This window comes from Monodelphis domestica, chromosome 2 (assembly GCF_027887165.1).
Source record: "Monodelphis domestica isolate mMonDom1 chromosome 2, mMonDom1.pri, whole genome shotgun sequence".
Lineage (NCBI taxonomy): Eukaryota > Metazoa > Chordata > Mammalia > Didelphimorphia > Didelphidae > Monodelphis > Monodelphis domestica.
Genome location: NC_077228.1, coordinates 62,065,728 through 62,093,153, shown reverse-complemented (window position 1 = coordinate 62,093,153; position 27,426 = coordinate 62,065,728). Strand labels below are relative to the sequence as shown.

The window sequence follows — 27,426 nt, the reverse complement described above, 5'->3', positions numbered from 1 at the left end:
AGCCCTTGAACATATACGTCAAACTGTCATTTTACCTTGTATATTTTTCAATCAATAGCCACCAATAATATAATTATCATCATCATCATGCGGGAGCTCTATGAAACTTTCAAACATAATAATGATGATAGCTAGCATATCGTGTGTATGTGCAAATATATTTATGTGTATATATGTAAATCTATATGTACATAAATATGTGTAACTATATACGTATACACATTAAAGCAGAAGGTGAGGAAAATAAAATACAATTTTATTTTATTTACTTTTAAAAATAAATAAATACAATTTGGGGGAGAGGTCAGAGAAGGAGGCACTGGCAGCTGAGAAGGATCTCTGTTGAAAGGGGAGGTTCTTGAGCTGAGCCTTGGAGGGAATGAGGGGTTCTCCAAAGTGTACTTGAAGAACCCCCAGGAAACAGTCATTTATTTTACTGAAATCCTAGTAAAGGAGCTTACAGAAAATCTTGTTCAAGTCCCTCATTTAAGCAAAACGACTTAGTGGTAGAGCAGGGGCTCACATCCATGTCTCCCCATCGCCCATCCAGTATTCTTTGCCCTGCTCCATGGTGCCCATTTCTTTTTTATAGCCCTTATTTCTTACTTTTATTTTTCAAATTCAGGGTTTGCTCTGTCAGAGGACCCTCTTTCCAAGTTCTTGGTCACTGGCTATTCTTCTGCCTTGAATATAGGGCACAGGACAGTGAGGCATCTGTCGTGGCCAGCAAGCTTTGTCATATTCCCTAGCTATCTTCCTGTCTCCCACTCCCCAGCCCCTCCACCCGCTACACACTCACCCTACCACTTCCTCCGGGTGCCTGTTGCAAAGGTTGTTGGGGCCAAAGGCTCAGTCCCAAACCAGGAGAAAGTCAGGAAGTACAACCCTCCCCTTCAAGTTTCCTCTTTGTGGTTTCAAATCAGCCCATGAGCATGAGAGATCTGAACCTGGGGCCCCACCTGGCCCCCAGTCTTGAGCAGCTGTTACCAATGTCAAAAGGAAGCTGGCCATGGGAGGAGAAAATAAAGTCCCACACCCTCTCACTTCCCTGCCCAACCTCAACTCCTAGACAACAGATTGGGGAGAAACTCCCCCAAGGAGCTACTTTTCTCCAAGACAAACTCCTCCAGAACAAGAACATCTATTTGTATAACGCTTTATATTTTTTCAAGGCACTCCCTATATCTAGTCTTATTAGATTTCTTTCTAATATTTATTATTATATATTACATCTATATATCTTACTCTATTTCAGCAACCCCTGTAAGAGAAGTATTTTTCACTCCCATTTTACAGATGAAGAGAATAAGGCATGAAAGTCAACTAAAGTATTTGCACCTAAGTTGGTGGTGGAATTGGATTTATATTGGATTATTCCATGACTTAGAGCTGTCTTTACTCTCTCTCTCTTTCTCTTTCTACATACTCCACAAGGAAAGGGCTTGATTTTTCCTATTTGGGGGGGATAATTTAGGTTAGCTTGAATTATTCTGATTTTTGAGGTGATTGGGACATAATATCCTTGGATTTCCCTTGCTAAGGGGAAACAATTAAATAGGGTCACAGATGTCATTGTTCAGCCTTTTTTCAGGCATGTCTCCCTTTTCAAGACTCCATTTGGGGTTTTCTTGGCAAAGAAAAAAAGAATTATTTGCCATTTCCTTCTCGAGCTCGTTTTAAAAAGAAGGGAACTGAGACAAGCAAAGTTAAGTGACATAGCTAGTAAGAGTCAGAGAATAGATTGGAACTCAGAAAGATGAGTCTTCCTGCCTCTAAGCCTGGCTCTCTATCCACTGTGCCACCTAGCTGCCCCAGAATTGTGAATATAACACACCCAAACCCAGAAGACTTCCTGATTGCCTGAGATTGGGTCAGGGATTGTAGGAGAGCTCCATGCAGTGTACCCAAGTGAGTAAATCCCAAACCAGATTAGAAGCTTTCTGGTGTGGAACCAGCCCAATTCTTTAACGGGCCACAACAGAGCAGATGATCCAAGTTAAGAGATTGTTGGCCAGGTTGGCACGGTTGATGGACAGGATATCTTAGGAAGATGAGGTGCCATTCTGTCTGGGCCCAGAGAGGGTGTTTTTTCATTTGTATATCAAGATATCTTACTTTGGTATATTATTGCTGAATTTGTATATTCCCTTTTCCCTTATAAATAAACGCTAGAGCATTTGTTTTCTGTGGAATGCCTTGAGACTAGGTCTATAAAGGAAAGAGAGGGTGGTTGCCAGAATTCTGTCTCTAGTGACCATGGCAACAGAAAAAAGAGGAGGAGAAAGGTAAATCAGGGACCAGCTGTGGCAGAATTCTGAACCCTGGAAGTGTAGAACAGTTTCAAGAGTGAACATTTATACAGAGCCTTATGGTTTGCAAAGTGCTTTACAAATCGCATTTGATCCTCAAGAGGACTCCAAGGGATGGGTGTTACTATTATCCCCATTTTACAGATGAGGGATCTGAGACTGGAAACATTTAAATGATTTGGATGTAGGATATAGATTTCTTTTAATGTTTTTTCATTGATATCTTTTATTTGCCCATCCTTTCACTTCAAAATATACGCCTTCCCCATCCCTCCCCAGAAAGCCATCCCTAGTAACCAAGAATTAAAAAGGAAAAAAAGGGGTGTGTGTGTATTGTGTATGTGTGTGTGTGAAAGCATTTCAGCAGAACTAAACAACCCCTCAAGTAAGTCTGACGGTATATGTAATTTTCTTTGCCCAGAGTCCGCCCCCTCACCAATAATGAGAAGGAGATTCATTTTCTCATCTTGGGGGGGGCAGGTTTAACGATTCTAATTGGGCAAAGAGGGCTTAGTTTCATTTTGGTGGTGGTGTACAGCTGGTATTTTAAACTCAAGGCAGTGACAGCGAAGAAGTAGGGTTTCCTGCAAAACCAAACTGCCATCCTGGTAAATGAAGAGTGGAGGAGACCATGGGCAGACACTGACACTCTTTTAGGCAGTGAAATTGTTCCCTTTCCCCCCATAGGTTTGTAGGTATTGCTTCTGATGTCCTCTTTTTCTAGTTTTTGCTCTGTAGTTTGTAGAGTTTGATGGCACTGTTAGAAACCTCTCTTGGTTGCATCACTTCCCAGGGTGTCCACATCCTCCCTTCCTCACCTCCCTTCCCCTTCTTCTCTCCTTTCCTTCCCCTTCCTGCAGAAGTCAGAGGGCCCCAGAAAGCAAGGACTGGGCATCTCCTGAGCAATATGGCGAGAGAGAGGAGGAGGGAGAGATGGGTTGGGTTCCAAGGATGGACATCAGATAGTGTGGGGTCTTAGCAAGAGCCATGATGGATTTGGAGGCAGATGACCTGAGCAGATAGCATCATGCCTCTCTGGGTCTCAGCTTCCCACTCAGCCAATGAAGAACTAGACGAAGCGATCTCAGTGTTCCTTCCTAGTTCTACATCTGATGATCTTAGAGTAAAGTTAGCAACGAGGGTTATGGAGATGAGCCAAACCAAAAACATACCCCCTTCTAATCTAGAGATGCCCCCACAGAAAGACTGAGAAGCACAGTGGAGGAGAAGTTCCCTGTGGATGATGAGCTCCTCCATATTAGGGCAGCTACTAGAGTCAGGAAGACCCAAGTACCAGTGTGGTCTCGGATACTTAATAGCTGAATGACTTTGGGCAAGCCACTTCATCCTGGTTGCCTCAGTTTCCCCTCATCTGCAAAAGGAGCTAGAGGAGGAAATGGCAAGCCACTCAAGTATCTCTTTCTTTTTTCCCCCCCAAATTACAGTTTTATTCAAGACTACAGCAGGATTTTCCATAAATTTTAGTGGTTTTTTGACAGCATTACTTCTGAACAGAGTAAAGGAACCCACAAAACAGTAATATATTAAAATGAATGTACAGATGTGTGAGAATCGTGCATACAAAAGAGAGGTCTGTGGTTGCTATAACTGGGGCCTGCAGTTTTTTTGTCACCGAATACTATAGAGGTCTTCTGCTTATTCTTTCCCACATAATTCACACAAACGTGCAGAGTTCTTAATTACTAAAATAACGAATGACAAAATCAAGTAAAAAAAAAGGCTACATTAGATCAAGTGTCTGAAGCAGCATTGAATTCATAGATATAGGTTGGCAGGCAAGTTTTGAATCTCTAAAGAAATTGGCAATTATTTGACATAATAAAATCACTAGAAGAGGCATAATGCTTATCAGTATGTGGACTATTGACCGCTGGTTGAAAAGATTTGCAACCCAGATGAAGGAATAACTGCAGAGGTGTCTTCTCGATGAAATTCTTTAAAAAATTTACAAAATCCTAAAGTTTTCATTTAAAAATAACCACATTATACCACAATGAAACATGGCCAAAAAAAAAAAAGTAGCCAGAGTCCTACCCATGGTTCTTCACAAAGCTAATGAATAAAGTGGTAGAAATTATTTTTTAAAAGAATTTGTTATTGCACCGAAGCACTAACTTCTTATATCTTAACTTACTAATTTAGAAAATCCATGCAGCAAAATTGATAAGAATTAAAAAAAATTCTCATTTGTAAATATTCATTGGCTGTTCTCTACAGAGTATTTCATGAAGGTGGAATGAAATAGACAATTAATACAATATCTTTTTTGCTGAGGGGAGGAACCCACCCAACATAGATCATAATTTCAGTTCACAGTAATTGTATTTTTTTTTTAAATCTAGCAAAGTCAGTGCACACTTTTCTTTTGTTTTCTGTGCAGTGGTCCCAATTCCACAACTGAAGTAATAGTGGTTTGGAGACCTAGCACAGGTCTGATCATTAGTGTTGGATAAAGTCTTCAGGACTTCGGTATAGGTATTTCCAAATGGCATAGTAATATACTGCTGCCACTGTGGCCACAAAAAGGTACCAAATGGCATGGGAGAATGGAATGATGCCATCGTTTTTTGGAGAACACGCCTCCCAAGAAGTAAATGAAGCCTCTGCAGGGGAGTTCTTATAACCCATCAGTGTTATTCATTGATGTAACTACCAATGCTTGAGAAAAACCCATTGTTAGATAGAAAAAATAGCTCAACCACTTCATACTTTTCATGGTAGAGAAATGCATAAATGGTTCCTCCAGCTGCTGTGAGCCAGATAAACCAACGCATATGAGATGTCAGGGGTCCAAGTTCTCGGAGATTTAACCATGGCGCATAGGAGGGGGCAATGAAGACACAGATCACCATTCCATCACACATATGAAAACAATACTCTATTGTCCTTAAGTGACTCTTTCCCCATGAAACAATGTGAAATACTGTGGAAAACTATGAAGAGGGCACATAGACCCATTCCATAAATCCGTACTGTGAGCCTTTCCCAACTGTCATCCAATAGTCTCACAGAACATCAGGTAATGCTTTCTTTGTTGGGTCAAGTCCCAGAATATTACCATGAAAATCCAAAAGAGAAAAACCAAATGAGTCATACTTTTTTTTTAACATTTAAAAAAGTAAAACCATATTTATTGACTTACACTATAAAAACATTACACAAAGCATTCAAATGGCAAATAATTATGATGTAAGCTCTTGCATGGCAATCCAAATTTATTGAACTAACTACTGATGCTAAGTTATACAAAATTGCTGCACTTTAATTAAGGCTTTTAATTTAACTTTTTAATTTTTTAAATTAAATTATTAATTTAATTTAAATTAACTTTTATTTTAACTAAATAAATGTTAACACGGTGCCTGGAAGATAGTAGGTGCTTAATAAATGCTTGTTCTCTTTTCCTTCCCTGGGACATGTGCTTCAAATGGACAATTGAGTTGATTCTAGAATTAAATAGGAAGAAGTAGATGATTTCAGCAATTGCAAACTGCTCACTGGAACAAAAGTCCATCATTTTAAAATAAATGCTCTCCTGCTAATATGCAATGATTGTGAATATTGCAAAAATACCACAAACTCCTAGGAATCAAGTGGTACCTAAACTGGAGAGTAAGAAGAAAAGATTAACTAGGCATATGCAGATTATAGACCATTTCTTCCAATGGCTTATACAGAAGAAGGAGTGTGATAGATATCTTCCAGGAAAAGAAGCTGGGCTTGTCATGAAGACCATCCCCCTCTACCCTGGGAGCTGCCCTGGTACCCACAAAATAGAAGGAAGAAAGATTGAGAGCACATAGGGTAGAGCTTTGGAGGCTGACCGATGGGAAAACATGGACAAAGATTTCAGAGACTGAAGAAGGATTGATAAATTGTTGGAAGGAATATCCACATGACTGAGTTCACAAATCAATGGTCCTCCCTTTGTAGCCTTATTTCCCACCATGTCCCCATATGGACCCTTGGCTCCAACCAAAATGGATAGTTTCTCTGAGAATATCTTTATTGTTCAGTCATTTTCAATAATGTCCATATCTTCATGACCCCATTTGGGGTTTTCTTGGCAAAGATACTAAAGTGGTTTGCATTTCCTTCTCCAACTCATTTTACAGATAAGGAAACTGAGGCAAACAGGGTTAAGTGGCTTTCCAAGGGTTATATAGCTTGTAAGTGTTTGAAGCCAGATTTTAACTCAAGATGAGTCTTCCTGACTCCAAGCTTGACACTCTAACCACTGTACTACATAGCTGCCCTAAATCATCTATAAAGATGCTGAATAAGATGAAGTCTAAAATAGAGTCCTATGGTTCACATTAAAGACATACCTCTAAGATAATGATGTCAATCTCAAATAGAAATGGGGGCCACTAAACTGTACATAAGGATCCCTGCTGGCCATACTCTGACATAGAAAACCACATTATTAACATTATCTATGTTCTATTATCCTTTTATTTTGTTAAATATTTCCCAATTACATTTTAATCTGGTTTCAGATAAATATACAGGCTTTTCAATAATTGCTTTCTTTTCTTCCCCCCAATGACATATAAAAACAATTTCCAATATTTTTCAAAGAATATTAAATCTTGAATTCTTTCCCTTACTCTGTTCCCCCAACCCTGATCCAGTGACTTTGATCTCCTGGTTGTTCCACAAACAAGACAATCCATTTCTTATATCCAAGCATTTTTCTGGCTGCCCCCCTCCCAACACACCTAGAATGCTATCCCTACTTCTCTTTGACTACTAACCTCCCTGGCTTCCTTTTAAGTCTCAACTAAAATCCTTCCTCCTACAGGAAGCCTTCCCCAACCCCTCTTAATTCTAATACCTGCCTTCTCTCGGTTAATTATGTTCTACGTATCCTTTATGTAGCTTGCTTTGTATACAATTGTTTGTGTGTTGTTCCCTATCCCATCCCAGTAGACTGTAAGCTTGCTGAAGGCAGGTTCTGTCTTTTTCCTCTTTTTGTAACCCCAGTATTTAGTATGGTGCCTCACATGAAATAGGTACTTAATAAATGTTTATTAGTTGGTTCATTGAAATTCCATTGGCATTTTCTCTGAAACATCTATAGTTTTCTACAGGAGCTTATAGTAAATATTTACCAAGAGTAGCTTAAATACTTCACATTATAAAATTGTCTTCCCAACAGCAAAGAATCCTAGACTCTTGAGGCAGGAAGAAAACTCTACAGGTTTCTGCTTTCTGCCAGAACTGAACTCAACCTTGGATTATCCCATTTAAAACTACCTACTGAACACATTTGTCTCTTTTCTATCAATCTAATAGTCACTCACTCTTCATTCAAAAGTATTTTCTCAAGCTTCTATTGCAAACTAACATGTGGGGAGGGAAGGACCCCTTTGGCAATCATAGAGTTTTAAGTGTCTAAAATAAAAACATAAGATTACAACAGAATCTGATTATATTGAAATATGGTTATCTAAATATGTTTAAAAAAAGGCAAATTCAGAGATGAAGATCCAGATTTAAGAGTACCTCTGTGAACAAATAATTATACTAGGTTTTGTAGAGGTTAAAAGAACACTAGACTGAACTCTAGACATCTCTCCTGCACAAGCTTGACTGTGTGACTTTGGGTAAGTCAGTTAACCTCTCTATGCTTCTGTGTCTTCATCTGTAAAATAAAGGGGCTGAATTTGACTATCCCCAAGGTTCATATCAGTTCTAAAATTCAATGAGTAACGAAATCTAATAGAAAATGAAGACCCTAACTGATGCAGAGTGAAATAAGCAGAACCAGGAGACCACTGTACATAGTAACAGCAATACTGTGGGATGATCAAATGTGATAGATGTAGCTACTCTCAGCAATACAACAATCCAGGACAATTTTGAGGGACTTGGGACAAAATGCTATCCACCTCCATAGAAAGAACTGCTGGAGTTAAGTTCTTGTTTCTGACACATTAGCTGTGAGACCATAAACAAATCATTAACTTTTTAGTGCCCCAAGTATCTCTAGAAGATTGTAGAGTAAGAGATGAGCTCCTTAATTGTTAGAGATGAAAGCATACAATTTTTCACTTGTTTATTTGGATTTTTCTTTGGGGAATTTGATTTTATATGATTTTTCACTAACAAAAATGAACAATATGGAAAAATGTTTTGTATGCTAATACACGTATAATCCAGATCCATTGCTTGCCAACTCTGGAATGGGGGAAGGAAAGGAGGAAGGGAGACAATTTGGATCATACAACTTCAGAAAACTTATGTGGAAATTTATTACATGTAATTGGTTAAAAAATAATTTAAAAAAAACAAAGATCTTGATATCTTGCAGGAACTCTTGATTGAAAGAGAAGATGAACCTATATAAAAAACAATTGGATACATAATATATTGCTACAGAAATATAAAGTATTATAATTGCCCAGGATGGTGGGCTTGCTCTTGCTCAGGGTTATGTAGTCTGTTAGTGGCAAAGAAGAGAAATACGGTCCTGCAAATCCTCAAAATATGTTTTCCTTTTGGCACTTTCTGATTTGTAACAGACCTCAAGCACATGCATAGGGCTTATTTCTGTGGTTTAGGGAAAGGAATTACCATGACAGGCATTATATAAATAGAGATAAGGATATGGATTTCCTGCACCTTTTGGTCTGACCTTGTATGACTTTCAAGGGAGAAAGGCATGCGGATAATCCAGGATGACCGACCCTATTAGACTGACAGACCCATTGCCATTGAACACCAGTGTCTTTTTAAAATTATGGTTTTTTCCCAATTACATGTAGCTTATTGCCATTGAAAGGAGAATGATTGACGTTTACATCCAGAGGATTACCTTAGCTGTAACAATCCCCCCTGGGACCAGGGTCATGGTCTCCTCAAAGTGATGGCATATGCCAAACTGGTAAGTACAAAGTAGGCAAAGATTAAAATGGAATTGCCTTCATGTTCCTCTGTTGTTTTCCTCTTAGATTTCCTTGCTTTTGAAGGGAAAGCCTTCATCCTTTCTTCCAATCCTACTCACCTTTCCTACTTTCCCCCCAAAGGAATGAGAAACAAGGGCTTAAGATATATTCAATGAAAACATTCATTGTGTTGGGGAGGAGGCTCAAATTTCAATAGATTACACATTAAGAACTCTTGCTGGTCCAGAGAGTTGTATGAAACAAGAATGAGTCTTTGGGGCCAAGAAATGGAGCCATTCAGATCTCTTTCCCTGGAGGCTTTCGAGAACAAGGAGATAATGTATGGGAGGAGTTGGAAAATCATAAAGCAAGAGCTATAATCCATCCAGATAACTGTAAGAAGTGGTTAGGGGATTGACCTTGCAGTCAGAAAGACCTGAGGTCAAGTTCTTGTCTCTGACACATGAGCTGTGAGACCATAAGCAAATCATTAACTTTTTTGTGCCCCAGGCAACCCTTGGAGATTGTAGAGGAAGAGATGAGCTCATTAAACTCATGAAGAGAGTCCTATGTGCAGACACCCGGATCCTCCAAACAACTAAACAGAATCTATCTGGATATAATCCTGTCAGAATTTCTAGTAAGCAGAGGTTTGGAAAAAATAAACTTAGAAGACTCCGGCTAACACAGTCTTTATCTGCTTCCCTGTGATAAGAATAATAGAATGTAAATTTCTTGAGGAAAGAGAGAGGGTGCCTCACTTTTGTATTTGTATCCCCAGTGTCTGGTCCATTGTAGGTGTTTAATTTGCTGTTATCATTGCCAATTATTAGACCCTACATGACCCCATTTGGGGTCCTCTTGGCAAAGATACTGGAGTGGCTTGCCATTTCCTTCTCCAACTCATTTTTACAGGTGAGGAAACTGAGGCATATATAAGCTAAGTGGCTTACCCAAGGACACACAGCTAGTAAGATGTCTGAGACCAAATTTAAACTCGTGAAGATGAGTCTTCCTACCTCCAGATCTGGCTGTTTATTCATTGTGTCACTTGGTTGCTCAAATGCTTAATAAATGCTTTTTAATTGCTTTGTTTGAGTAGATGAAAAGAATTTCTGGCTAGATAGCTTTAGGGAAATGGTCTCTGATCTCAACAGGAGTAGCCTTCTCTTTCCACTCATATCCCACTCATGACAGGAAGGGCCATGGCTATGATGAGGATGTGTCTGGAAGAGATGGACATGGTGAGGAGATAGTTTGGGCACCAAAGAAGTGCTACTGCTGATATCAGGACAACCTTCCCTTTCTGCCTTGTATTTTGTATGATTCTCATACTCGAAGAGTAGGCAGAGAGTTATTAGATCAAGAAATAGGTACCTTCCAGCCATAGCACAGAGCATTAGAAAGAACAAACCAGCTTGTTTGATAAGAATGCCAGTCAAGTTTATAAAATAGCAATGATTGGCAACTCTAGAACCTTGGGAATTTCAGTTCTAGAGCAGCCTTTGTCACTGACTTGCTCAAGACAAAACTAATGACAAGTGGCAGAGCCAAGACTGAAACTCCCTTTCTCCTATATTGTACTGTTTCAATGATCATTGTTATACAAATATACTGTATAATAAACCTGCCTTGTCTCTCTTCTGGAGAGGGAAGGCTTCAGTAGAGCTGTACTAAAATTGGCAATATGAAATTAGAGATCCTAAAAATTAAAGGAGAAATTAATAAAATCAAAAGTAAAAGAACTATTGAATTAATAAATAAGACTAGAAGCTGACACTTTGAAAAAAAAACAAAATAGACAAAGTACTGGTCAGTCTAAAATTGCCAATATGCTTCCAATGAGGCAGGGGAGGATATTCCAAGGGTGGGCAAAAGGGACAAAGAACATTTCAAAATGGCGTCAATTGAGCCATATAGATCTTGGAATAAATCTATCACACATTTTAAAATTCAACTTACTGGAGCAAATATTTATTAAAAGTCTCCTGAGTGCAGAGCACTGTGCTAAGAGAAATGAAGTTGAGATAAAATGCTCCCTGCATTCATGTAATTAATAAATACTTGCTCTTGGCCTATGGTTGTGGTCACTTCTACCACACCCTTGCCATGATTCTGATTTTTTGTTGTTGTTCAGTCATAGTTGACTCGTTAGGACCCCATGGACAGTATGGTCCATGGGGGTTTCTTGGCAAAGATAATGGAGTGATTTGCCATTTCCTCCTCTGGGAGATCAGATTTGAACTCAGGTTTCCTTGACTCCAGACCCAGCATTCTCTTTACTGAGCTCCTACCTGGATGTCCATGAAGTTTTCTTGGCAACGATTCTGGAGTGGTTTGCATCTCCTTCTCTAGTAGATTATGGCAAACAGAGGTGAAGTGATTTACCCCATGTCACCCAACTGGTAAGTATCTGAGGCTGGATTCGGATTAGGTCTACTTGTCTCCTATGATTCTGATTTAGGGGAAGGCTCATTTTCTAGCCAGAATCCTTTGGGTTCTGGTGCCAGGCAAGACTGTAATGTTTGTTGGCTACATACTCTACAGCCTGAGATATTGGGTGGGTGTGTACATGTGAACCTTTCAATGCAAATAAGGGAAACGTTCCCACAATAAAAAGTTGTCTCATCTAAACTCTCCCATTGCTTACAATCCAGTTGGCATAACTTACTACTTGTGTTTGGGGGTAGAGGGCGATTTGGAAAGACTTTGCCCCTAGAGCAGAAGTTCTTAACTCTTGTCCTAAAATCAGATCTGAGTTCAAATCCCACATCTGATAATCACTACTATATCATTTTGGAAAATTCACTTAGCATCCCTGAACCTCAATTTCCTCAACTGTAAAATGAGAAGATTGGATTATTAGATCACAAATTAAAAAAAAAAGACGATGTTTTTCTATCTTGCCCAGGTTGGAAGTGGCCATTCATGGGCCAGACTCCATCACTAATCCACATGGGAGCTTTTGACTTGCCCTGTTTTTCACCAAGGCCAGTTCCCTTTCCTTAGGCAACCTGTTGGTCCCTTACTCCCAGGGGAGTGTATTGCTTAACTTAATAGATACTTAACTTAGTGTGAGCATCAGAATGGTTTTAAGGCACATGGAAGCTTAGAACTCTCAAACTCAAGAGATGCCACAGCTCCAATTCCTGGTTTAAATCAGGGGTTCTTAACCTCTTTTTGGATCAATGACATCTTTGACAGTTTGGTGAAGTCTATAGACCACCCTCCTCAGAATGCTGTTTTCAAATGCATAAAATTATAAAGAAAATCAATGATACTGAAATCATCAAATTATTTTAAAAAACAAGTTCATGGACCCCAGGTTAAGAACTTATGGATTCGATGATCTCTGACACTCTCTCCAGCTCCAAATCAATTACATCATAAACTTCTTGAGGGTGGATGCTAATTTTTCTTTTATAAATATGGAAAGTATAGCTAAATATTTAGTGAAACTACATAGTGAGATGTTGGAAAGTACACTGGTCCTGGACAGAGAAAGGCCTCAATTCAGATCTGACCTCAGACACTTGTTAGTCATATATCCCTGGGGAAGTCATTTAATCTTAGTTTTCTAATCTGTAAAATGGGGATAAATAATAGCATCTACTTCCCAAGGCTGATATGAGGATACCATTCAATAATATGTGTAAAACTCTCTGAAAACCTTAAAGTTCTATATATAATTACTAGCTATCATTATTAGATGGAATATTCCAGGGTCAAGACAAGGAGCTATAGCAACCTCTGGACAGACACTTGTCTGTCTCCTTTGCTTGAGTACCTTTGGCCATATACTACCCAGATCCCCCAGCTAGTGCTGACAAAAGAGAGCAAATCAACTCCTCAAGTCTTCTGTTCCTCTTGTCCCTCTTCCCTTGGAGAGTCCAAGATCTGGAAGCAGGGCATCCCCGTGGAGATGTCTAAATGCCTGAGTCTCTGTACCAGAAACAGTTCTGACCAATGGTCTCCAGCCATTTCAGTCTCTACAATTCAATTCATCAAGCATTTTAAAAATACCTACTATGTGCCAGATATGGAGCTGGGTGCTTGAGATGCAGGGACCAAAAAATGAAAAATGGGAAAGGGTCCTTACCTTCAGGGGTAGGACAAGAGAAACAAGATAATTTGAGGAAAGGAGAGAATACTGACAAGGAGGGAGAATTAAGAAAGGCTGCACAGACAAGGGGATACCAGGGCTGAGAAGGAAGTTCAAAATTCTGAGAGGCAGAGGTGAGGCAGGAATATATTCCAGGCATTAGGGACAGCCTGTTTTAAAAGTATGGGGAATGTTTTCCATTTCACAGTAAAACAAATAGACCCAGTTTGTTGGAATGTAGACTGTGTAAAGCAGAGTAATGGTAAATAAATCTAAAAAGATGGGTTGGAGAAAAATTGAGAAGGACTTTTAACATCAGTCAGCCAGTCAGTAAACATTTCCTAAGCACCTGCTACATGATAGGTAGCATACTAAACAGCAGGAATACAAAAAGAGGCAAAACACAGTCCCTATTCTCAAGGAGCTTGCAATCTCTTGAGGGAGACAAGTAAACAAATATGTACGAATAAGCTATACACAGAAGAAATAGGAAATAATCAACAGAGGGAAGGCACTAGGATTGAGAGGAGTTGGGAAAGCCTTCCTATATAATGTGTGATCTTAGCTGAGACATGAAGGAAGCCAGGGAAGCCACTGGCTGTTAGGTGGGTACAGTGGATAGAGTGCCAAGCCTGGAATCAGGAAGACTCATCTTCCCAAGTTCAAACCTAAACTTTGATACTTACTAGCTATGGGTCCCTGGGAAAGTCACTTAACTTTGTTTGCCTTGGTTTCCCCATCTATAAAACGAGCTGGAGAAGGAAATGGCAAACCACTTCAGTATCTTTGCCAAGAAAACCCCAAATGAGATGAAAAAGAATTAGACACAACTGAAAAACAACTAAACGACAAAGGGAAGATAGAAGGCTAAGATAAAGATGAAGAAAATTCTAGGCATGAAAGAACCAGAGAAAATGCCTTCATTATACCCAGGAACTAACATTTTAATCCTAGAAGTAATAGGGGACAGCAAAACTTTTTGAGGAGAGGAGTCACATGGTCAGGATGATATTTTAAGAATAATAATTTGGAGGGGCAGAACCAAGATGGCAGAAAAGGTACAGGGAACCATCTAATTTCTGCCAAATTAACCTCAAAAAAAGCTATGATGTTATGTTTCAAAATAAATTCTGCAGCACAACAACCCACAAAAGATAAGGTGAAATAATTTTTTAGCCAAAAAAAACTTAGAAGGTTGGCACGAGGGATCTAGTACATTGGGGTAGAGGTGAAGCACAACATTCCAGGAAAAGTCTTGGGAAAAGCTGAAGTAGCAGCAAAGGCTTCCAGAACTCTCAGTCACAGATGGTAAGGGGGTCAGAAAATTGCTCAAAAGTTGATTACAGCTGTCCCTTTGCTAGCTCTTGGTGCAAGACTCCTCAATTTGTCCATATGTAGAACCAGGTCACAGTCCTGGGCTGAAGTTCCAGTGTGAGGGGGAGCACCAGTATACATCAGAACTTGTAGCCACAGGTAAGTAGGGGACCCTGGTAACAGTTCCAAGGGGTAAAAGAGTGCTTGAAGTTACTCATAGAACAGAGCACAGTCCAGGAAAGTATTAAGCATACCTCTCCTTGGCAGATAGATCCCCAGTGCCAACTGGGAAGGCAGCTGAACAAAGAACCTGAAGCTTGGAATAGTGCTCCCTTTACCACAGTTAAAGAGCCCAACTTTGACAGTTTTTAAACTAAAAGAAAAGAAAAAGGCAGAAAAACAACAACAACAACAGAAACTCAACAAAGAAAGTTATTTTGGTGGCAGGATAGACTCGAACTCACAAGAAGACAACAAAGCCAATACTGCTGCAGCCAAAACTTCCAAGACAAATATTAATTGCTCTCAAACCCAGAAAGAATTAATGGAGGAGCTCAAAAAGGATCTTAAAAAATCAAATAAGAGAGTTAGAAGGAAAAATTGTGAAAGGAAATGAGAGCAATACAGGAAAATCATGAAAAAACTCACTAGTTTGGTAAAGGAGACCCAAAAAGATACTGAAAAAATTAATATCTTAAAAAAACCGATCATGCAATTGGTAAAAGAGGCACAAAAATCCAAAGAAGAGAAAAACACATTAAAAAGCAGAATTGAACAAAGAGGAAAAATTATACGAGAAAAACTTCTTGAAAGACAGAATTGGCCCTTTGGGAAAATATACAAAAATTCACTGAGGAAAAGAACTCTTTAGAAAGTAGAATTGGCCAACTAGAAATGGAGTTACAAAAGCTCGCTGAAGAAAATCGTGCCTTAACAATTACAATTGGGCAAGTTTAATGATTCCATGAGACATCAAGAAACAATCAAACAAAGTCAAATGAATGAAAAAAGAAAATAAAATGTGAATTATCTCTTGGGGAAAACTGACCTAGAAAATAAATCCAGTAGGGATAATTTAAGAATTATTGGACTACCTGAAAGCCATGATATAAGAAAAAGAATCTAAATGTAATCATTCAAGAAATTATCAAGGAAAACTACTCTAATATTCTAGAACCAGATAACAAAATATAAATTTAAAGAATTCACCAATCACTTTCTGAAAGAGATTCCAAAAGGTTAACTCCCAGGAATATTAAAGCCAGCTTCCAAAACTCCCAGAGCATGGAGAAAATATTGCAAGCAGCCAAAAAGAAACAATTCAAGTATTATGGAGCCATAGTCAAGATAAAACAAGACTTAGCAGCTTCTACATTAAAGGATTGGAGGGCCTAGAATATGATATTCTAAAGAGCAAATGAGCTAGGACTTGAACTAAGAATCATTTACCCAGCAAAACTGAGCATAATCCTTCAGGGGAGGAAATGGATATTAAATAAAATAGAGGACTTTCAAACATTCCTGGTAAAAACATCAGAGCTGAATGGAAAATTTGACTCTCAAATACAAGACTTAAGAGAATCATTAAAAGGTAAACAGGAAAGAAAAATCAAAAGACATTCACTAAGGTTAAAGTGTATACATCCCTACATGGGGAGATGATTCTTATAACACCAAGGACTTTTGTCATTATTAGAGCAGTTAGAAGTCTACAAAGACAGGGGTCAAGGATATGAGTTGAATATGATGGGATGTTATAAAAATTAAATTAATACATTAGAAATAGAAATGCATTGGGAGGAGAGGGAAGGGAAAAAAGAATGGGGCAAATTGTAGCACATAAAAGAGGCATGAAAGAATGTTCACAGTGTAGGGAAAAATGGGGGAGATGGGGAGGAGAATATGTGAACCTTACTCTCATTAGAATTGACTCAATGAGGGAAGAAGAATATACATAATCAGTTGGATATAGAAACATACCTTACCCAATGGGAAAGTAGGAGTGGAAGAGGATAAGAGAAGGGGATGGTTAGGGTTGATAGAAAAGAGCACAAATTGGGGAAGGGTGGTCAGAAACTAAACAGGGGTAAATAGGATGGAAAGCAATACATAGTAATCATAATGGTGCAACATTTTTTATAAGTCTCTCTAATAAAGGCATCATTTCTCAAATACAGAGAAAAATGAGTCAGATATATAAGAATACAAGTCATTCCCCAGTTGATAAATGGTCAAAGGATATGAACAGACAGTTCCCAGACAAAGTAATTAAAGCTCTCTATAGATAAGGAAAAAATGCTCTAAATCACTATTATTTAGAAAAGCACAAATTAAAACAACTCTTCAGTGCCATCCCATACCTATCAGATTGCCTATTATAGCAGAAAAGAAAAATGACAAAACTTGGAGGGCATGTGGGAAAGCTGGGACAATCATTCAGGAGAGCAATTTGGACCTATGTCCAAAAGACTATAAAAAAGTACATACCCTTTGACCCAGCAATACCATTACTAGGTTTGTATCCTGAAGAGACAAAAAAAAAAAGGTGGGGGAGGGTATGACCTATATGTACAAAAATGTTTAAAGCAGCTCTTTTTAGGGGTGGGGGGCAAAGATTTGGAAAGCGAGGAGATATCCATCAAGTGGGGAATGGCTAAGTTATAGTAAATGAATGTAATAGAAGACTATTGTGCTGTAAGAAATGACAAGCAGGAGGAACTCAGAAAATTTTGGAAAGACTAAGGTGAATTAAAGCAAAGTGAAATAAGCAGAACCAGAAAAAAATGTGGTACACAATGACAGGAATACTTTACAATGAATAACTGTGAATAACAGCTATTCTCAGCAATACAGTGATACAAAATTATCCCAAAGGCTCATTATGAAAAATGCCATCTTCTTCCTGAGAAAAAGTCTGAATCCAGACCAAAGCAAACTTTTTTCACTTTCTTAATTCCTCAATTTTTTCTATTTGAATTTCCTTCCAAAAAAGGATTAATATGGAAAATATTTTAGATGATTGTACATGTAAAATCTATATGATACTGCTTATCATCTCAAGGGGAGTAGGGAGTTGGAGGGGGAGAGAAGGAGAAAATTTGAGACTCAATAGTCTTTGAAAAATGTTGGAAACTGTTTTTACATGTAATTGGGGAAATAAAATAAATTAAATTAAATACTTAAAAAAAAAACATTAATTCCGAGCTGAGTGGAAGATGGATAGAGTGGGGAGAGACAATGAGCAAATGGAGCTATTGTAAAAGCAGGTATGTTGAGTTGAAGGGCTGATGAGTGTAGGAGCCATGTAATTACTAAGATGGAGAGGATACAAAGGATGAGGATAGAATTGACAAGACCTGACAACTGAATAATTAGGGGGGATGAAGGAGAAGAAAATGTCAAGGTAAGTTCTGAAGCTAACTCCCAAGAAACTGGGGTTGTGGGATAGGGCTGGGCTTCTTGCCCAGGTCCCACCACAGAAATGGAAATTGTACAAGGTTGTGGGGCTAACTGTGTACAGAATCCCTTCTTGGTGTGATGGGTATCACAGGGGATAGTGAGGGAAAGGGTTTCCAATAATCACACAAAGGACAAGGAGACTTTTCATTCTTGCAAGGCTGGACCAAACACTCTGGTAAGCCAGAGAGGAGGCTTATCTAGTTCTTTGTCTTGGGTGTATTCCTAGAGCAAGTTGATGTCCCAAATAGTAAAGAGGGATGGCTTCAAAGTTGAGATCCTGGGGTTTATTCCTAGCATTTAGAGCTAGAAGGAGTTTTAGAGGTCATCTAGGTCACCCCCTCAATTTAAAATTTTTTCTTGACCTTTTTTTACATTATCTTTATTATATTATTATTTTATTTTATTTTAATAATTTTGATATTTTATATTTCATATATAATATATATTTGATGTGAACCACGTATGGTCAAAAGTAGGTCAGCAAAATCAAGCAACATATCAGCTGTATCTAATAGTATCCACAATACTCAATACCCATAATTCCCCACCTCTGCAAAGAAAGTGCTTAATTTTTTTTCTAATAAATAAGGAAATTGAGCCCCACAGGAGATAACTAATTTGGCCAAAGGTCAAAGGCTTGTAAGGAGCAGAGTTGGGATTCAGTCTTCTGACTCCAAGACCAATCACCTTTGCAGTTATTGGTATGTATGGAAAAATATAAATATCTATCCATGCATTTAAGTTGGAACATTAGAGTGGGCAGCATGGGTGATTTTCTGCAGTAGATCCTGGCTAAACTAAAGCCTGATATCTTTCTTTTTCTTCTCATCTCTTAAGTCTTTCTCTCTCTTGCCTTTTAAATGAAACTTTCTCTGGGCAAGTGCATAGAGTCATTCATGGGTTTTCCAGTAATCAGAGAAGAGCCAAGTCCCCAGACAATCTTGGTATGTTTCTATATCTCCATTGGCTATTCCGTAAAATGGAATCATAAAAAAGAGTTTTCCTACAGAAATGAAAAATCAGTACAGAACTTTGCGACATAAAGATTCTGGGGAAAGAGAGTAAGAAAAGTTGGGGGTGGCTGTCCTGGAGCTGTCTATGGCTTGCTCTGAGTATTATTATTGAAGAAATGCAGTTTGCCATCTCTGGATTCCTCTGGAACCAAAGTGCTCTCTTTTGCCGCCCTGATAAGATTACCCTGTCTGCTCAGCCACCGCAGCCTTCAGATTTCCCACGGACCGATCTCTCTCTCTCGCAGTGTTTGGCTTGCCATGGGATGAGGAGCCATGTTGGGGATAAGAGCCCTGAAATTTGATTCCAGGCCAGGAATGTTAAATCACAGCCCTCGGTGATAGGTCTCCCTGCCTGCCTGGGCTCCAGTTTGGGTCATTACGGCATTACAGTCTGACTACCTTAGCCACCCCCCTCCGCTCCCCCGCTTAACTCAGTCTGGCCAAATGAAAGGTGCCTGGTAAATGGGAGCTATTGTCATTGTGAGTGTTGGCAGATAGAGTGAGACAGCCCAACACAAATCTGGGTGTACGGTACTTAGAAACGCCGCCACAGACTCAGCAGTGCCAAACTCCATCACTCCCTATTTCAGGATCACCCCCACTCCTTGTAGCCAGGAATTGCAAGGAAGACCCTAAATATGTGGTTGAATGAGAGGCATAAGATAAGGACAGAGTTCTGTTTTTAGTTCTGTGAATGGGGAGAATTCTAGGATTCTAATTCAATTCAAAGTCATTTTCTTTCAATAAACCAGGAAAAAGAAACTATGCTAAGAACTCCAAATTGAGATAGGAGAAGGGACCAAAAGATGACTGACACAGATCTGACCCAACTGGGAGGGGAAGACGCATGTCCAAATATGATACATAAGAAAGTGTGATAAGGACGTCATGGAGGGTCAGGCAAAGTGCTTTGAGAAATTTGAAGCAGGAATGAGGCAGCTCTTTCATTTGGGAGGGAGAAGGGTCACAGAAGGCTTCTTGCCCTCCAAGAAGAAGGTGATGCCTATGCTAGACCTTCAGAGGTGGAGGGAAAGTTCATTTCTAAGCATGAGAGAAGATGAGAGCAAAGCAGGGAGAAACAGAAAAGAGAAGGAAATAAAAGGAGAGTGGAAAATAGTCTTGGCTGAATGGAAATGGACTGTGAAGGAGAGCTGTAGGAGAAAGAATTTAGACTTTACTCAGTAGCCTATGGGTAGCTCACTAAAGATTTCTGAGTGAATGCATAACGGGGACAGACTGGTACATTAAAAGAATTTTCTTGTGACAGATTGGAAAAGGGATAGACAGATAGGAGGAGTAAGGCTATCAAAACTCTAGATGAGTAGAGATAATACCCCAAATTGGGTAGTTACAATGAAAACGAAAAGGAAGGGATGAGTGTTAGAGATCTTATTGACAGAAGCAATAGCTTTTGATGACTGAATAGGTTATAGGTAGTGAGAGAGAGGGAAGAGTCAAAGGTGTTTTTGAAATTACTAGTCAAGGGGGCAGCTGGATGGCTCAGTAGGTTGAGAGCTAGACGTAGAGTCGGGAGGTCCTAGGTTCAAATCTGGATGCATGACCCTGGGCCCCTGGGCAAGTCACTTAACCCTTATTGCCTAGCCCTTACCATTCTTCTGCCTTGGAACCAACAAACAGTATTTATTCTAAGATGGAAGGTAAAGGTTTAAAAAAAATAGAAATTACTGAAGTAATTGGTAGACAGATGAGGTATGGGGAGAAATTGCTTTGGGGAGAAGATGGAGGTAGTTTGGGAGCTGTTGTGTTTGAGATGATAATGGGACATGCAGGTATGGTTATTAGAAACTGGGACACGATAGATGCAGGCAGGGGTAAAGGGAGAGAGAGATTTTGGAGGCATTCGTGTATAAACATGGCAATTGAAGCAATGGAAATGGATGAGAGCAACAAAGGAAGTTATATAGAGAGGGAGAGAAAATGAAAATTCCAAAGATGGAAACCTGAGGGAAATACTCACTTTTAAGGAGTTGGGGGAGTATGACAAATCAACAAAGAAACCAGAAAAGTATCCAGGGAGGTTGGAAAATCAGTTGGAGCTACAGGTGAAAGTTGGTTGACAGGTAAACACTTGACAGTAGATAAGCAGCCCTGAAAAGGGTTGGGAAAGCCCTTGCACCAGAGGTGCTAGTCCTCCTAGAATACCCCACACACCCATGCTAGTGGATAGTCCATCATTAGGGGCTTTTAGGAGGAAGTTAGATGGTTGCTTTACAGGGGAATTGTAGAGGAAATTCCTATTCAGGTAGGAAATGACTAGATGACTAGGGTCCTTTCCAACTCAAAAACTATGATTCTGGGACAGTTAGGTGACTTAGATAGGCATCCATGCCTGGAGAGAGGAAGGGGGGTCCTGGGTTCAACTCTATCTTCAGACACTTCTTAGGTGTGTGACCTTGGGCAAATCTACTAACCCCATTGCATGGTCCTTTTAGTATTGATTATAAGACAGAAGGTAGGGTTTATTTTAAGATGCTATGATTTTTTAAGTGCAGGAGCAGAGATGGTGAGGAAACAGAGACAACGAATGAAAAAAACTCTTTCTTTAAATGTGGCAATGAAGGGGAAGAGAGAGAGAGAATGATAACTCAAAGAACTAGCAGGATGGAAGAATGGTTGGAATTTTTGGTTTTATTTTTAAGACAGAAGGGTTCTAGGCATGTTTATAAGTCAAGAGCCAGAAGAAAGGGAAAGACTGAAGATACAAGACAATGACGGCACATCAGGGTCATGGAGAAGAGAGGAGGGGAGTGGGGTCCAGGGCATAAATGTTTGGTTTGGCAAAAGAAAAGTTCACACCTTCCTCTGGGATTGGAAAGAAGGAAGAGAAGATAGATAGAGGAGGATAGTGAAATGTTTAGAGGACCTAAGTTCATGTTGGATGATGCCCATCTCCTTAGTGAAATAAGAGGTAAAATTGTACCCTGAAACTGAAGAGAGATGGAGTGGAAGACAAGGTTTAAGGACAGCTCTTGGGGGAATGTAATGGAGAATGGATAAAGGACAGATAAAGAGGATTGCTGAGGAGCAGTGAAGACAAAGTTGAAGTCAGAGAGACTCCAAATCCTGCCTTCTGTCTATACTGCTTCTTTATTCTTAGGGCAATATATACAAAAATTTTGGTGGTGGGTAGGAATGTTTAAAATATTTAAGAGAACATGGTTTACAACAGACTTCTACTCCTAGGCTCTTGAAAAGTACCTACTTAGTTCCAAGAAATTAATATGTCCGATTGGCTCACACATGGCATTCCAACACCCCTGGGCTGTATGCTATGCCTGGAATGCACTCTCTCCTACTTGCTACCTCTTAGAATCCCAGGTCTCCCTCTAGACAGCTCAAGAGTCACCACTGGAAGCCATTTCTGCTTTCTACTAGTGCCTTCTATGCAAAAACATCTTGTATTTATTTTGTACATTCCAGCATCATTGAATTAAAAAGTGATCATTAAGTACTTCACTATCATTAATATTAATTAATAAATAAAAAATAATTAGACACATTCATTAAGCACTTAGGATGTTCCAAACACTATGTTGTGTATGCACATGCTGTCTTTCCCATAGAATGTAGGCTCTTTGTGGGCAGGGATGGCTTCACTTCTGCCTTTATAGCCCCAGAAGCCTAGCCCACATAGTATGTGCTTAATAAATGCTTGTTGGTTGATTAGGATTGTGTTAAAAATTTGTGAAATGAATAGAAGAGGTCAAGGAAGAAAGGCAGTAAGGGAGTCAGAGAGGAGATGCACCTGATTTAGGATCTGAAGAACAGGAAGGATGTCAAAAGTGGGATATAATGGAATATAGAGTAGGAAAGGACCTTAGAGGTACAATATCTTCATTTTACAGTAGCAGCTAGGTAACACAGTGGGTAGAGAACTAGGCCTGGGGTCAGGACAACCTGAGTTCAAATCTATCCTCAGAGACTTAATAGCAAGTCACTTAATTTCTCTTAGCCTCAATTTCCTCAACTATAAAATGGGGATCATAGAGCACCTACCTTCCAGGGTTGCTGCAAGGTTCAAATAAGATAATATTTATAAATTGCTAAGCACATAATTAGACTCTTAATAAATACTTATTTCCTTCTATCTTTTACAGGTAATGAAACTGAGACACAGAGAGGCTAAGTGACTTGCCTAGGGTAACAGATCTAGTTAATGTCAGGGTGAAATTTGGATTTAGCACCAGGTCCAGCATTCCATCCAAGCTACTTTTATGAGGAAACTGAGATTCAGTTAGTTTAAGTGACTGACCCAAGGTCATTCAGCTAATGAGAAATAGAGTGGGCATTTGAAACCAGGTCCTATGACTCCAAATATAGTATTCTTTCCTCTATATCCATACTGGAAGGGTAAGAGTTTGATCTGCATAGAATCAGAAGTGGAAAAGGAAAGACTGAGAAAGAAGGAAAGTGAATTGTCAGGCAAGGTTGGAGGTGTCAACATGGAAGCTAGAAACTCCAAACTTGTAGCCTAGTAAGATCTGATGAACCCCAAGTTTTAGAACTAGCTTGTAAGTTGGAGATCCCAAAGTTTGTACTTGTTCCCTGTTCCCATGAGGATCCACTCTGAAGGGAACAAATACAAGCTTTGGGGTCTCCAACTTACAAACTATTCCTAAAACTTGGGGTTCATCAGATCTTACTAGGCTACAAGTTTGGGGTTTCTAGCTTCCATGTTGACAGAGGTTAGGGTGGTCTGTGAAAAGACTGGAGTCAAAGGGTGATCACAATGAAAATGGGTTCCCCAGGAACTATATAGCCAGGAATAGTTGGAATGAATGAATGAATGAACTTCGGTGTTCTAATTGGAATCGTTTTATGCATTTGAAAGTGGCAAAATTCTATTTCACTTAAAAATACACGATAAAATTCATGCTGTTCACTGATTCAGTTCTGGCTCTCAGTCTAATCAGCTAGCTTCTCAGGATACAGCATAACCATAATTCCCAGAGTCAGAGATTTAGAGCTGGAAGGAATTTTGGAGTTTATCTAGTCTAAACTCCTCGTTTCAGAGGAGGAAACTGAGACCCAAGGAGGTAAAAAGACTTACCCAAGTAATACAAGAAGTAAATGGCAGCCTTGGGACTTGAAACCAGGCCTTAGTGTCCGAAATCAACACTCTCTACCTTCCGCTTCACCCAGCTGCTATTACAATATTTACATTCTGGAGTTTCAAGCTCTTTTGGGGAAGACTATTTACCTTTGACCCTGGGGGACTCCTTACTCTTCTGGGTCTCTGCTCAAACAGTAGCTACTTAGTCTGGGTCATTCAAAACCTAACCCTGTAAAAATGAGTCCTCTGGGAACTCTGTTCTGACCTGCCTTTGGCCCACAGGCAACAACCTGCTTTAGAACCCAGAAGTGGCCTCCTCTTATCTCTCAGTCATTTTTTCACGGGGGAATTAGACAAGTCTTTAAGTGGGAGTAGTTATAAATCACAGAGAACCACCACAGACCCTGATTGAGCTGACTGGTGAACTGTTAGAGGAGGAAAAACCAACCCTCAAGGCTGAGGCTTTTCCTTCCCCTTGTGGTTCTTCCCCCCTCCCAGGCCATGAAGTGTGTTACAACTCTGTTCTCCCCAGGAAACCCAAGCCAAACATCTTAGAGCAAGGGAGCCAAATCAACCTGTTTTGGGCTTGGAATGCTTTGTTGATGTCTGTGGCTTCTGAACTGTAGCTGGGAGGAAGAGAGAATATTGAATCTGTCCCAGAAGAAGCTCCCCAGGTCTTCAATATGTGTTGGAACAACTCATTTTGGAGCTGATGAGCCGCTCCTCTACGGCCTCCGGTACAGCCTGGATTTGCTCATTCAGAGTCTGTCTCCATAGGCAGCCTACTAGAAAGCCTTAACTAACCCAAGTTCCTTCCTGCTTTTTAAACTCTGCTTCAGGGATCATCCCATTCTTTGTGGCCAACAGCAGCCGGACCGACCGTAACACTGAATTACAAAATAGGTTTGTGGAAACATTGGGGTATTGCACATTAAACCCCTAAAGTGACTTAAGCAAGCCTCAGCTAGCCTTGGGCATAGGGGTTGGAGAAAGAGAAGAGTCCTGGGAAGACCTAGAACAGCTCCCATGATGCTCCTCGTTTTGTCACTGAAGGAAACATCATGATATGAGTGTGGTGTAGCAGAAAGAAGTCTGAACTTTTTTACAGGAAAAGGAACAGTAAATCACAGTAAGAAAGTCACTGAAATGCTTTTTTTTTTTTTAACCCTTATCTTCTGTCTTGGAGTTCATACTCCTGAATATTGGTTCCAAGGAAGAAGAGTGGTAAAGGCTAGGCATTCCAGATTAAGTGACTTGTCCATCCATGGTCACACAACAAGGAAGTGTATGGGGTCATATTTGAACCCAGGACCTCCTGTCTTCAAGCCTAGCTCTCTATTTGCTGAGCCACCTAGCTGCTCCTGTCACTTAAATTCTGGTGAACTTCAGGTCCCTCATCTTTAAGATGGAGATAGCAATACTTCTGTGGGGGTGTGAGTCAAGCTAAGGCAACAAGCATTTATGAAAGTCCTACTATGTGCCGGGTACTGGGTTAAGAACTGGGGCTACATAGAAAAGTAGAAGAGTTCTTCTCCTCAAGGGGCTGACATTTTTAATGAGAGAGACAACACCGAAAAGATATACAACCAAGGTAGCTACAGAATAAATAGGAGATCATCTCAGAGGGAAGGTGCTGTCATTAAAGGAGATGGGCAATAATTTCTTAGAGGATGCATGACCAGTGAAACTTGAGTTAGAAAAACTAGGAGGTAGAGATGAGGAGGGAAAGCATACCAGGTCCAGGGGGGCAGACAGTCAGTGAAAATGCCTGGGATTGGCAGATGGAGTGTTGTGTTTGAGCACTCGATCTATGTCACTATATCCCAGAGTATAAGAAGGGGAATAATGGGTAAGTAGATGGTTAGAAATCCCTCTCCAGTCTCTCAATAACTAACTGTTCAACTTCAGGCAAGTCCCTGAACTTTCCAAGCCTTCGTTTGCTCATTTATAAACAGGGATGAGAGTACAGATACCTCCCACCCTCTTCATTGGGCTGTTGTGAGGAAAGGACTTTGCAAATTCTGAAGTGCTCCACAATTGCAAGGTGTTATTATTGTTGTACCCCTACCCAGGATGTTGTGAAATTAGGGAGTGGTCTGGTAGGGTACTTGGTGCTTCTTGGAGAAAGAGTCTAGAATTCGTTAGAAAGTGTGGTAATTCTCCCATGAACACACAGAGCTCAGGCTGGAACATGCTTGCAGAATGCAGAATGTTCAAAGGGCAGTCCCAGGGCAAGCGGGAGGACTGGGGTTACTAGGAACTTGTACCAATTTTTAGTCCCAATATGCTCTTCTCTTGTTTGCTTACTGAGGTTAGATTTGTCTTTCTTTGCTGACCCCTTCGGAGATGCTCCGTCTACTGCTCGGATCTTTCCTTTATTTGATGTCCAAAGTCCTACTTAGCTTTACTTGAGGTCAAGAGTCATGGTAGTGTCATATAGTTTATGGTAGAGATTATCAGAAGCCACAAAAGCAGCCTGAAGGGAGGGAATAGAGCAAGGGGAGCTATCACGTCCTAGCTGTAGAATGTTTGATCCTTCTAGCTGGGCTATTACCAATGGTATAAATAATTTATATTTATGAAGTGAGTTATAAATTACTAAGTGTTCTCCTAATTGGATCATGGAGTAGCTGAGTGATGCAGTGGACAGAACATTGGACTTAGAATCAGGAAGACTCATCTTCCTGAGTTCAAATTTAACCTCAGAAACTTACTAACTGTGCGACTCTGGGCAAGTCACTGAACCCTGTTTGCCTCAGTTTCCTCACCGGTAAAATGAACTGGAAAAGGAAATGGCAAACCACTCTAGTATCTTTGCCAAGAAAATCCCAAATGGGGGTCACAAAGAGTTGGACATGATGGAAATGACTGAACAACAGTTCATGATTGGATTCCAACACAACTGGATCATAGGATTGGGAGTTGGGAAGAGTCTTTAAAGCTCATCTAGTCGTACCCACCTTTTGCCTCCATCTCCCATCTCCATGCCTCTGTACAAACTGTCCTCAGGGCCTGGCACGCACACCTTTCTCACCTCTACTCTAGCTTTCATAGTCTTTTCTGATTCCCCCAAGGACTCTTGCCTCCTACTATCAGTCAACAAGAAAAAATACCTTCTACTTACTTTGTATATGCTTCTACATAAATGTTTCCCAGAATAGGGTGGAAGCTCTTTGAAGAAGGATTGTGTTTCACTTTTGTCTTTGTATCCCCAGAGCCTAACACAGAGGAGATACTTAATAAA

The 27,426-nt window shown here is 39.9% G+C and overlaps 1 protein-coding gene and 1 pseudogene across 2 annotated transcripts in view; both read right to left on the bottom strand.

The window, feature by feature from the left end:
- RCSD1 (RCSD domain containing 1) overlaps positions 1-27,426 on the bottom strand; it is an 89,652-nt gene that overhangs the window by 60,645 nt on the left and 1,581 nt on the right. The gene's annotated exons all lie outside the window — the stretch shown is intronic.
- On the bottom strand, positions 726-27,234 carry LOC100618298 (monocyte to macrophage differentiation factor-like; annotated as a pseudogene).